Here is a 13,442-nt window from a genome sequence, read left to right as displayed (position 1 = left end):
CTGGTTCAATTCCTGGATCAGGAAGTTCCCCTGGAGAAGGGAAAGATTACCCACTCCAGTATTCTTGGGCTTCCCTAGTGGCTCAGACAGTAAAGAATCGACCTGCAATGTGGGAGACCTGGGTCCAATCCCTGGGTTGGGAAGATCCCCTGAAGAAGGGAAAGACTACCCACTCCAGTATTCTTGCCTGGAGAATCCCATGGACAGAGAAGCCTGGAGGGCTACAGTCCATGAGGTCGCAGAGTCAGACACAACTGAGCACAGTATTCTTTTTCATATTCTTTCCCATCTTGGTTTAATCACAGGATATTGAATATAGTTCCCTATGCTACACAGTAAGAACTTGTTGTTTATTTATTCTTTATTTTTTTTATATCAGACCTTGTGTGGTTGAGAATCAGAAGGCTTGCCTATTGTACTTTTCCCAGACCTTAAGCAAATCTACTCCAGATGGTCTTCTAAATTTCCTTTCAGCTGACAGTCCAAAACAGGTTTACTTTAACTCAGTGAAACTGACATAACTATTTGGACATACTTTCTCAGTTTATGGTGTGGAGAATGGGGCGACATAATTCACCAGCAGGAATAGAAAGTTCATAATGAAGAACTGGATGAAAAAGAAAAATGGAAAACGCAGGATTATATGCATTGCTAGTTTCAGGGCCAACTTTAAACTTGACAAGTAGTTGGAAATGGCCTCCTCTGTGGGATATTTGGGTATCAGGAATACCTCAAACAATACTCTCCCACCAAATTATTGTCTACAATTTCTTCTGTAACGGTTGCCCTTTTGCTTTAGGGTTTTGATCCTAATTCAAAACATAACTTCTTGGGACTTCCCTGGTGGTCCAGAGCCTAAGACTCCAAGCTCCCAATGCAGGGGACCTGGGTTTGATCCCTGGTAAGGGAACTAGATCCCACATGCCACAACTAAGAGTTTGCCTGCCACAACTAAAAGGATTCTGCAAGCCACAATGAACAAAAGATCCTGTGTGCTATAACTAAGATCCAGCACAGCCAAATAGATAAATATTTAAACAATAAAACATAGCTTCTTCATGGAGGGGCTCACAATTGAAGCTTTAAGCACTCATGAACAGTCTAGTCTGAGAAAAGGATAGGATTTAGAATGAAGGAGGAATTGTATTGGGGGAGAGGAAAAGGACACAGAACTGGGACACCAGGGGCACCTTCTGTTCACTGACTCTACAAATTAGCTAAGGTCCCATCCTAATAAGGCAGCTGAAGGAAGAGATGTGCTGAGGGTCAGTGCATAATGAAAAGGAAACTTAAGCAAACACAATTATGAGGAATGAAGACCTCAGGGAAATCTTAATTTGCCTTGGGTAAATTGGGCTGGGTGTCGGTGAATATTTGTTTCTTATCCCGTTCCATAAAACCCACAGACTGACATCCACATGCAAACACAGAGGGGTCCTTGATCTTCCCATCTCAAACTCCTCGCACACAGAAGAGTTTGTGCTCTAGCATCTCAAATTTAGACAATCACTATATTTTTATGGAAATCAAATATGATTAAATCAGGTTAAAGCAAAAACAAAATAACAAAATGTGGGTTCAAATGCACTGTGGGATGCATCTATAGCTAACTCACTTTGCTGTACATTAGAAACTAACACAACGTTGTAAGGCAACTATACTCCAATAGAAATTAATTTTTAAAAAAGAATTTTATTTGGAAGGGAATTAGAATTTTGTTTTTATGCACTACACACTGGACCCAGGCCTTCTATTCTTGATTTAATAAAGGAGAAGAGCTTTGCTTGAGAATCAGGCCTCATTTCAAATCTAAAGGCATTTTTGATTACCTGATTTGCTTTGAAAAATAAGGGAAAGGCCTCTATCAATTTCTTCCTTATCTCTGTGACATGTTTTTAGTGAAAAGATTTTGCCTATTTTTGTCAAATGTATTACTTTGCTTTATGCTATTGTAAGTTTTAATGTTTACACTTATATTATCTGTTGGTACTATATAGAAATGCAATTAGATTTTTTAATTAAAAAAAAACATGCTATTGGCATCTTTCCATGAATTCTTTTTAAATAAAAGTACCCTTTGTACTGATAATAGGAATAGTCAGATCCTGAAGTATTGGATTTGAGTTCAGACTTTTGAATATCAAGTTTCTTAGATACAGCAAAACATAACATGAAATAACTGAATTGGGTTCATCATCTCTCTTTCCTCTGCCTCTTTTTCTGTTCTTCACTTGTATCTCAGCAATCACCTTCAGATTCCATATGTAGCTTCTCCCATTCACTTACTTTGCCACCATATACAAGAGAAAGTTGTCTGAAATTCCATGGAGACCAAAGAAGTTGTAAGAAATGGAGAGAATGGTTTGCATAATGCTTGGGTTCCAAGCCCAGGTGAGCACTCAAATAAGAGCAGGAGGATAAATTTTCGTTTGTCTCCTTTTATCTCACGTAATTTTTGGATGAATAAGAATATTAATTTCACAAAATGTCAAATTTCTGTTAATTAGAATATATCACAGACAGTATTAAATGTCAAATAAGCTGTATTAAAATATCTGTGACACATATTACAGACACAATGTCATGAATGTATAAAAGTCCTTATGATCAATAAGAAAAACTAATATCACAATAGAAATCTGAACAAAGCAAATAGATAGGAAATTCTCAAGATAAAGCATTAACATGGACACAAAAAGTGAAAAATCACTAACTTTGCTAACAATAAATGAAACGCTAGCAGAAAAGAACTTTCTTATATTCCCCTATCAAATGGGCAAATATATTATTCAATGCTAGGCAGCAGGCAGAGAGATAAGTACTCTCATATTCTGCTGATGGGAAAAGAAAACGATATGACCTTTCTGGAGGGCAAATAGGCAATGTGTACCTAAAGCATTCAACGTGTTCACAAATGTTTGGCCTGACATCCCTTCCTCTAGACATTTCTCCTACGGAAATATTAATAATTAGAGATGCTGTATGAGTGTTTTCATCACAGCATTATTCACAATAGGTAGAGATTAGAAATAGCTGAAGTCTTCATGTTGGGGAATGGTTAAATAGATTACAGTATGTTTAATGGATGGAATATTGTATAGACATTAAAGTTATGATTTGAAACATTTAATAACATAAGAAAATACCCATGATATGTTACATTTTTTAAAAGATAGGACACAATTGTTCAATCCATTTTACTAAAATAAAAATTCTACAGAATATTTATATTTAAGCACATGGAAAGAAATACACCAATGCTAACAGTGGTTATCTCTGAGCTGTAGAGTCACCCATACTTTTATTTTTTTCATCTTTGTGTCTTCTCAAATGTCCAAATTAAGCATGTGTTAATTTTGTACTTAGAAAAACACAGATGCTACCTCAGAAGAAAAAAGACATTTGTAAAGTGCTTTGAGTCCATTAGAGTCTACTTCCCACACAATGACACAATGTTCCCAGGTTCCTCATCTACCACAAGAAAAAGCAATTTACAACCCTTCCCTCAGCCTCTGTGCCTTTGTCTGCTTAATTCTGGATTTTATATATATATGAGAAGGCAATGGCAACCCACTCCAGTACTCTTGCCTGGAAAATCCCATGGACGGAGGAGCCTGGTAGGCTGCAGTCCATGGGGTCGTGAAGAGTCAGACACGACTGAGAAACTTCCCTTTCACTTTTCATTTTCATGCCTTAATGGCAACCCACTCTAGTGTTCTTGCCTGGAGAATCCCAGGGACAGAGGAGCCTGGTGGGCTGCCGTCTATGGGGTCACACAGAGTCAGACATGACTGAAGCAACTTAGCAGCATATATATATGGGCTTCTGGGGTGGCTCAGTGGTAAAGAATCCACCTGCAATGCAGGAGATGTGGGTTCAATCCCTGGGCCGGGAAGATCCCCTGGAGAAGAAAATGGCAACCCACTCCAGTATTTTTGCTTGGGAAATCCCATGGACAGAGGAGTCTGGAGGGCTATAGTCCATGGAGTCTCAAAAGAATGAGACATGACTTAGCAACTAAAATGATGATGATTAGCCCTTCTTGGATCATGCTTTTCTTAACAAGAACTTTATTGCCAGTCATGAAAGACACCTAAGAAAAGAGTCCTGCTTCCATAAACCTCATTTGTATTGGGTAGCCATTACAACAGGTCAGTTGTTCTCAACTCCGGTTGTACATGAGAAGTACCCAAGAAGTTTAAAATAAAACAAAGCTGGAAATCACTTCCAGTGATTCTGATTTAATTCATCCAGAGTAAACCTTGGACATCAATATTTTAAAGTTTCCAAGGTGATTATAGGGGCTTCCTTGGTGGCTCAGACATTAAAAAAAAAAAAAAAATCTGCCTACAATGCAGGAGACCTGGGTTTGATCCCTGGGTCGGGAAGGTCCCCTGGAGAAGGAAATGGCAACCCACTGCAGTACTCTTGCTTGGAGAATTCCATGGACAGAGGAGCCTGGTGGGCTACAGTCCAGGGGGTCGCAAAGAGTCAGACAAGACTGAGTAACTCACACTTTCGCTTTCAACATGATGATAATGCACAACCAGAGTTGAGAAACCCAGAGGTAAGTGAAGACACAGAAAAATAAAGTAATGCTTTCTTAAGCTGAATTCAGTTGAGCAAGATAGGCAGGATTGAAACTGACCTTCAGAGGATCTTTTTACACTACTGGTCTCTGAGATACCCACAAGGTACCAGCTGTTCATTTGTTAAATTCCATAACCTAGAGATTACAGCTCCCACATCACCAACTTCCATATTCATTATCTGCATGACCCCAGGAGATGGGCAGATCCCAAAATAATGCTCAACATCCTCTTTTCCTTTGCTTCCAAACTCACCTGTGTTAAGGCCACTGCTAAAAGGCACCTGTGTTAGTTGGAAGGGTAACACATTACTCCATTAGCCATTTTTATGCTGGCACCTAGAAAAGGACAGAATGCTGAGGGACAGGGACATAGGACAAATGTGTTTTGTTATGGGGAAGGGGGAAAGAAAAGGCCAGAAGTGGTGGTAATAGGTCCAGTTTGGCTACTGGATAGACAGGGAACATCAAGATCTTGTGTGACGTCAAGAAGATGGAAGGGCTCTGTCCACTTTATAACATTGCCAAGGGCATCCATAAACAAGACCTATCGAGTAGGCTTGGCAGCATAACATACTTGAAAGAGCACTAAATTGGAAGTGAAGGCACTTGCTTCTAGGGCCAAGACTAGGGTGAGGCAAGCGAGAATACATTTGGACAACTCTAAGAAAGTGGCTTTTTAGGGGGTGGGGGAATGAGGAGATGTTGGTCAGTTATGCAAGATGAATAAGTTCTGGAGATCTAAGGTACATGGTGGTGTACCTTAACTACAGTTAATTATACTTCTGGTGACTACAGTAAGCAAGACTGTATTGTACACTTGGCATTTGCTGAGGGTAAATATTAAGTGATCTCACCACACACACAAAATAACTAAAATGGTAACTAAATCAGATGACAGATGTATTCATTAGCTTGACTGTGCTGATCACTCCACATCGTAAACGTATATCAAAACATCAAGCTTTATACCTTAAATATATATACTTTCTATGTGTGAATTATACCTCAAGACAATTGGAAAAAAAAGACAAACCAAAAATAAAAAGCCTTGTGCCCTAGCTGCTTCTCTGGCTTCACTCTACTACCGGCCCTGCTGACTTAGGTTCTAGTCTTGCTTCTGACTTTATACTAGCTACGTGGTCTTGGGCAAGTCACTTCTTCTCTCTAAACACCACCCCTCCAAACCAGAGCAGCTCCACTTCTATCTGTCTTATAGGTTGGGCTTCCATAAAATTTTCGTTTGGAAAAAGAATTCCAGAGCTTTAAATTTTTTCTATGACTTCTCTAAATCATCTGTAAGAGTCCTTCTAGCTTGTAATGTGTGATTCTATGACTGGAAAATGCAAACCACAAGAATTTTCATGGGCCATTTTGAGTCTTTTTCAACCTGAAAAGGCAGTTTCCAGCACAGTCCAATGGGACAAATATTGAATCACCCTCTGGCAAAGATCAATTTTCCTCTCTAGATCCCTGGTGGCTCAGATGGTAAAGAATCTGCCTGCCATGCAGGAGAGCCAGGTTTGATCCCCGGGTCTGGAAAATCCCCTGGAGAAAGGAATGGCACCCACTGCAGTATTCTTACCTGGAGAATTCCATGAACAGAGGAGCCTGGCCAGTTACAGTCTATGGGGTCACAAAGAGTCAAACACGACTGAGCAACTAACACACAGAACATTTCTAGGGGGTCAGCAGTCCCTTTGGGAGCATTATGGGAAATCCCCTGAAAATCCTCACCAGGCACAGAATGCTAAAAATGTCAGCACTTGTGTGGAGCCCATTTGTCAATATTAGAGCCCCCCGGCCCCATCATCTGGGGACTGCTGGACACCATGTCAGAAGTACAGATGGTGTGGCTCAGAAAGACCTGGGACAGGTTCATGAGCAACAACAGGTGTTGCCAGCCCGTGCTGAAATATGTAAAGCAGAAAGGAGAAAATTATCCCCAGCTCTATTTCCTTGGGTGTCTTCATTACCAACATCCATATGTCAGTATCTTATTTTTTATTCTTTTGTGTTTTCAGATCAAATACTAAATTTATTCAGCATAGAGTAGCTTTTCGTTTTGTACATTGAACAAAATCCTGCCCTTCACTCCCCTTGTGAAAATGATTTTGACAATTGTAGATTCGAAATCTTTTTTTTTTTTTTTTTTTGTATCTGCTGTCATTCCTGTCATGAGGTCAACCTAACAGTCACAGATTGAATTCCCTAGGAGCAGATTCTGAGATGGAAATTTCCATGCAAAATTTTACTGCAGAGTACTCTCATTAAAAACACTTGTGGGAACCAACAAAGACATACTGTATAACACAGGGAACTCTACTCATTATTCTGTGATAACCTGTATGAGAAAAGAATCTAAAAAAGAATATATATATATATGTGTGTGTGTGTGTAAATATATATATATATATTCACTGAATCACTTTGCTGTACACCTGACACTAACACAACATTGTAAATCAAATACACTCCAATAAAATCAAAATTAAAAAAAAAAAACACTTGTGGGAGGAAAAGAAGGAAGCAGCTTTGAGCAGAAGAAGATAGGCTGTAGTCATAACAAGGCCTCAACCTATCCTTCACATAGCCCTGAAGTTGGCATGGCCCATTAGAGTTATCCTATTTGGAGTGAAAATATCTACTGCTTCATTGACTACACCAAAGCCTTTGACTGTGTGGATCACAACAAACTGTGGAAAATTCTTAGATGGGAATACCATACCACCTTACCTGCCTCCTGAGAAACCTGTATGCAGGTCAAGAAGCAACAGTTAGAACTGGACATGGAATAATGCACTGGTTCAAAATTGGGAAAGGAATACGTCAAGGCTGTATATTGTCACCCTGCTTATTTAACTTATATGAAGAGTACATCATACAAAATGCTGGGTTAGATGAAGCTCAAGCTGGAATCAAGATTGCTGGGAGAAATATCAATAGCCTCAGATATGCAGATGACACCACCCTAATGGCAAAAAGCAAAGAGGAACTAAAGAGCCTCTTGATGAAAGTGAAAGAGGAGAGTGAAAAAGCTGGCTTAAAACTCAACATTCAAAGAACTAAGATCATGGCATCTGGTCCCATCACTTCATGGCAAATAGGGGGAAAAGTGGAAGCAGTGACAGATTTTACTTTCTTGGGCTGCAAAATCACTGTGGATGGTGACTGCAGACATGAAATTAAAAGACCCTTGCTCCATGGAAGGAAAGCTATGACAAACCTAGACAGTCTATCCAAAAGCAGAAACATCATTTGTTGACAAAGTCCATCTAGTCAAAGCTATGGTTTTTTCTAGTAGTCATGTATGGGTGTGAGAATTGGACCATAAAGAAGGCTGAGTGCCAAAGAATTGATGCTTTTAAACTGTGGTGTTGGAGAAGACCCTTGAGAGTCCCTTGGACTGTAAGAAGATCCAAACTGTCAATCCCAAAGGAAATCAGCCCTAATTATTCATTGGAAGGACTGATGCTGAAGCTGAAGCTCCAATCCTTTGGTCACCTGGTTTGAAGAGCTGACTCATTGAAAAAGACCCTGATGCTGAGGGCATCACCCTCAGAAAGATTGAGGGCAAAAACCAATGGGGGCAGCAGAGGATGAGATGGTTGGATGGCATCACCGACTCGATGGACATGAGTTTGAGCAAGCTCCGGGAGTTAGTGGAGGACAAAGGAGCCTGGCATGCTGCAGTTAATGGGGTTGCAAAGAGTCAGACACAACTTAGTGACTGCAGCTGCTGCTGCTGCTGCTGCCAAGTCACTTCAGTTGTGTCCAACTCTGTACAACCCCATAGATGGCAGCCCACCAGGCTCCCCCTTCCCTGGGATTCTCCAGGCAAGAACACTGGAGTGGGTTGCCATTTCCCTCTCCAATGCATGAAAGCGAAAAGTGAAAGTGAAGTTGCTCAGTTGTGTCTGACCCTCAGCGACCCCATGGACTGCAGCCTTCCAGGCTCCTCCGTCCATGGGACTTTCCAAGCAAGAGTACTGGAGTGGGGTGCCACTGCCTTCTCCATCTTAGACTGAACAACAATTTGGAGTGAAAGGTTTATGCCTGGATTTCCCATAACAACCAGTCACTGGATGCAGGTTTCCCTGGGAAGGAAGTATTACTTGAAGCTAGGCAACTCTCTTCAGGAAACGACTTTCCCAGAGTCTGAAGGAGTAAGTCCTTTGGCTGAAGGGGGATCTGGATGGCAGAGCCTTTACCGAGACAACTCTCTTGTTTAGCAAGAGTAGCCCGACAACCGCTCCAGCAGGATTGGATTGGTCATAGCTGTGGCCCAACTCTTCATCCACAATCACTTTGTGCTCTATTGTCATGTTCCTGTGTTATCTTGAAAGTGTGAAAGTGTTAGCCACTCAGTTGTGCCCAACTCTTTGTGACCCCATGGACTGCAACCTGCCAGGCCCCTCTGTCCATGGAATTCTCCAGGCAAGAAAAGAATACTAGAGTGAGTTGCCATTTCCTTCTCCAAAGGATCTTTCCGACCCAGGGATCGAACCTGGGTCTCCTACACTACATTGTAGGCAGAGTCTTTACCGACTATGTTACCAGGGAAGCCTGTGTTATCTTGGTTGAATGCAAATGGCAAGCAGTCTATCATTCAGCCAGTTACCTATGTGGTAGCTCTCATTCTTTAAACCAAAGAAGAAACAGAAGTTGGACAGCAGCAGTGGTTTGGAATCAGGATGAGGGAATTTCCTGCTCAAATAAAAGTAGCTTTCAGTATTGCAAAGTTGAGCACATTAAAGCTCACACACAGTGGAGGACAATTCTGAAGCTGCTAAAACAGCAGACTTATTTTTATAAAGCCAAGGCTTTTGTTATACGCACCTCACCTCCTACAAGCACTGACGCCTGCTTCTGCCCTGCCTCCAGAGTCAAACTTTGCTTTTTTCTTTTTTTCCTCCCTCAAACTCACATTTACTGTCTTTGGTCAGCTGTAACAGGAAACAGTCAAACTATAACAAATTAGGTATGAAAACCAATGAAAGTGCTCTTTTTTGGTGGCTTGCTCACTGACATGTACTGCACTGAGATGACCATTTCCCCCAGAGTTGCTGAGTACACAGCCACACACGCTCGCGGACACAAAGAAACTCTGCGTGGTGAGAAGATACTACAGAGTTAAGCCACAGTTCTGACTTGCTCAGTAATGTGAGTGAGGCTCATAGCCCAGAAGGCCCCAGATCCAAGTTCATTGAGAAACCAGTATGCTTTTTCTATTTAATTTTCGAATAGGTGATGCATCCACATGGTTCAGAGAACAAAAGTATAAAAAGATCTATAAAATCAGTGTTTATTAAGTGCCTTTGCATTTGTGGCAGCAGGCAGCATATAGAGCAGCACTCATTTGTCATCCATGTCTTCCAGGAGCTTATGCTCTGAGCAGACAGCATGGGTTGTATTTTTAAATCTTTATTGTTTTCGTACTTATAGAAAATAATACCTGCTTCTTGTAAAAAAGTCAAACATTACATAAATAAATGACAGGGCAAGTAGAGAAGTTCTTGGTAGTTCTACACCTCTGAGATAATTACTGCCAATTCCTTCAAATTATTTTCTATACACTTCAGATTTTTTTTACAGAAATGGAACTACACTACAATGCTATTTTGCAGCTTTTTCCTATGGAATAGTATACTGCAGTAATTTTTCTTTTTGTTATATAGAGATTGAGCTATCTCTTTAACAGTAGCATAGTATTCCATGTTTATGTACTATGCTTTATTTATCCAGTTCTAGTTTGAATTTTTAAATGCCTATTGTACAGTTCTTCAAATTGGTTTATCCACGGCTTGTAACTGATTTACCTTGATTTAAATGTACACATCTCAGGAGAATGTATAAGTACTCAGTAACAGAAGCTTCATGGAGAAAGAGAGTCAGCCACAAAGGTCTACAGGTAGGAGGAGATGCCAGGAAAAGGGACAGACAGGTGCAACTGCCTTGAGTAGGTAACAATGAGAGCACTGCATCAGTGGATAAGATCATCTTTCAGATTTGAGCAACTGTGAAAATAGGGGAGAAATGAGGATTTGGATAGGGTGCATTTTTTAAAAGGGAGATAAAAGTAGGTTGGAATGGAATGAGTCTTGATGCATAGATAGAGAGTTGTTATACAGCAAAGGTTTTATGAAGAGAATTGACATGCTTTAGTTGAATTCAAGCTTGAAATTAATTAACAAAATAATATGGCTATTTAGAAGTATTAGTGCCGAGGTCCAGCCCCAGCTGATCCAGGGTATTCGAAGGAGAGATGGCCTAGACGACTATTTATTTATTTATTCATCAAAGATATAAAGAATAATAGAATGAGGATAGCTCAGTAGGAAAATTCAGTGGAGAAAAGAAGCTGAGTAGCTTGGTTTACGCGGAAAATCAATATAACCCGTGACACCAGGTTAGCTCTGACCACGGAGGCCGCAGGCGCCCTCTCGAATAGCAGAAGGTGTCCCACTTTAGACACCTTCTCGAGTGGGTCTTAGAAGCCCAGGCAAATAAATGGTCACAGAGGATATCCACGCTCCAGATGGAGACTCAGCTGGAAGTTAAGAGGAAGAATGACATGGGGAGACCAAGCTTTGGCGAGCAAGGTCCTTAGCTTTATTTTCAACAGGGGCTTTTATACCCTAAGTTACACATAGAGGATAATAGGGAATGCAAAGTCAGCAGTCTTTGACCCTTATCAAAAACCAGGGTTTCTTTCCTGCAAATTTATCGTATACAAATGGTTTAGGTGATTTACATCATCTTCTGGCCAGAAGGCCTATTAACATTTTATGACTCTTGACAAGGACTTATCAACCGTAAGACTTATTTTCTCTAAGAGTAATTATTTTAAGGTTTGGCGCCATCTTCCGAAGATAAAATTGCATTCCTATAGGGCGGATGTGTAATGGGTTTACAACAAAGGAAAGAATTTATTACCTTAAGGGTCTAAAGTTACTAACACCAAGGCCACTACTTATTTTTTATACATACCAACTATTAATTAATACATATTCAAGGATACAATTCAGGGGATGTGGAAACTTGGCAGCAAGCATTGGTTCATCAATGAAATCTTTTACTAGTTTTATTCTGACAGTTTCTAACTCTCTGAGAGGCTCTAAGCTATTTGAATATCTTAAGCTTCCCGTGCCTCTGTAAACAATCATATGCATAGCTGTAGGAGTCCGGGTAAACTTGTCAGGCGAGTTAGAGAGCCATCTGAAGGGTTTGGATTTAAACACTCCTAGTTGCCCAGGAACTTTATGAATTGGAGCTGTAAGTTAACTCTTTGACAGAGAGAGAGAGATGGTGGTGGGGGACAGCCCCCAGTAAAGTCAGAGGTGAGAGCACAAAGCAATAAAGTAGGCAGACTCTGGTTTTTGGGGGGTAGATGCTCGAGAATATCCGGGGGGACTCCTGAGGCTCGATCCCGCCTTTGCGTATGCTGAGCCTCCTTCCTCATGACCTTTGTCACGAGTAGAATGTCTCTCGCCGGCTCCCGGCATATTAGCAATGTGAGGGTGCTAAAATAACAGCCCATATCAAAGCAAGCAATAATCCACATTGGTCAAATCACATACGAATTATCAGGATCAATAAAATATTGACAAATGTCCGTAGGAGAGAGACAGAACAGTGAGGGAACCTATCATGAAACTGTTGAAGGATTGGGGCATTTTTAGCTTTAAAAAAAAAAAAGAAAGATAATGGGATATAGGCATATGCTGTTTTTAAAAATGTGAAGGACTATCACATGGAAAGGGGGTTCAATTTGTCTCTTTGGTTCCAAAATGGTAGAACAGGATGAGCAAGCAGAGATTACACGAATGTAGGTTTTGACTCAACAGACAAAATACTTGTATTTTGCTAAAGGGTATATTTTTAAAGTTTAGTTTCAATATAGCAAGATGCCCTGTGTAATTTCATTACTAGTATTATTCAGTCAATACTTTCTTCATAAATAGTACAGAAGTAAAATTCAACCTTGTCCTTGCTGAATGTTCATAAAATTCTTAATTAGTGGGATTCAAAATAATGAGGCTTCATTGTACATTTCTCAATAAAGATTTTCCAACACTTTAATCTTTTCTTTCCTATGCTTATTTCTTAATCTCATGTCTTGGCCTAGCATGTGCCCTCAACTCCCACTAAAGCAGAGAGCACAACAAAAAGCCACACGAAAATGTAAATCTGAGCAATGAATACATGTGGTTAGTTTAAAAAGAGTAAGCATTAACATTTAAAGCAATGGTAATTTACTCCTATCTGTAATTTTGAGCTCCTGTGCTGAAATTGCTCATTTGGAAATTACCAAGTGCTTGGGTCTCATTTGTGATCTTCTTCCCGCATATACCCAGCACACAAAAGAGTCATCATGACCGCCTGAGTCACTGCTGCCATCTCCCCAAAGCGCGCTCTCCAAACGTCAATACCATTTTCTCTGGTGCAATGAAGATGACCCCTGACAGTAACCTGCTTATACTACAGGGTGAGCCTGAGGTGGCACAGAACCTGGAATGTGTTCCAAGAGCAGCACCATTGTCCTCCATTCTCTCCTCCTCCTGTAGCCAAATTGTTAGGTCACAGATTATTTGGGTCTTGCAAATCATCCCCATTACCCACTTCCATTAGTCATTACCTTAATATAAATGGAAAACAATTTAATGGAGCAAAAGGAGCTGCTTTTGACCGTATCCCAATCAAATAATGTCTATGCCTGATGAAATTATACCCAGATTATGGATTCATGCAGAAGCAAAAATATAGATATGATACAATATTAAGAGATATGAATACTCTCAAAGACCAGTACATATGAAACCCTTGTGCTCCTCTGTGACTCATACAGACAGAC

The 13,442-nt window shown here is 40.4% G+C and overlaps 1 protein-coding gene across 7 annotated transcripts in view; it reads left to right on the top strand.

Moving 5' to 3' along the window:
• The window catches only part of GRIA3 (glutamate ionotropic receptor AMPA type subunit 3), a 308,828-nt gene that overhangs the window by 138,810 nt on the left and 156,576 nt on the right, over nt 1-13,442 (top strand). The gene's annotated exons all lie outside the window — the stretch shown is intronic.

The sequence above is a fragment of the Bos indicus x Bos taurus genome, chromosome X (assembly GCF_003369695.1).
Source record: "Bos indicus x Bos taurus breed Angus x Brahman F1 hybrid chromosome X, Bos_hybrid_MaternalHap_v2.0, whole genome shotgun sequence".
Classification (NCBI taxonomy): domain Eukaryota; kingdom Metazoa; phylum Chordata; class Mammalia; order Artiodactyla; family Bovidae; genus Bos; species Bos indicus x Bos taurus.
This window is presented reverse-complemented; position numbering and strand designations above follow the sequence as displayed.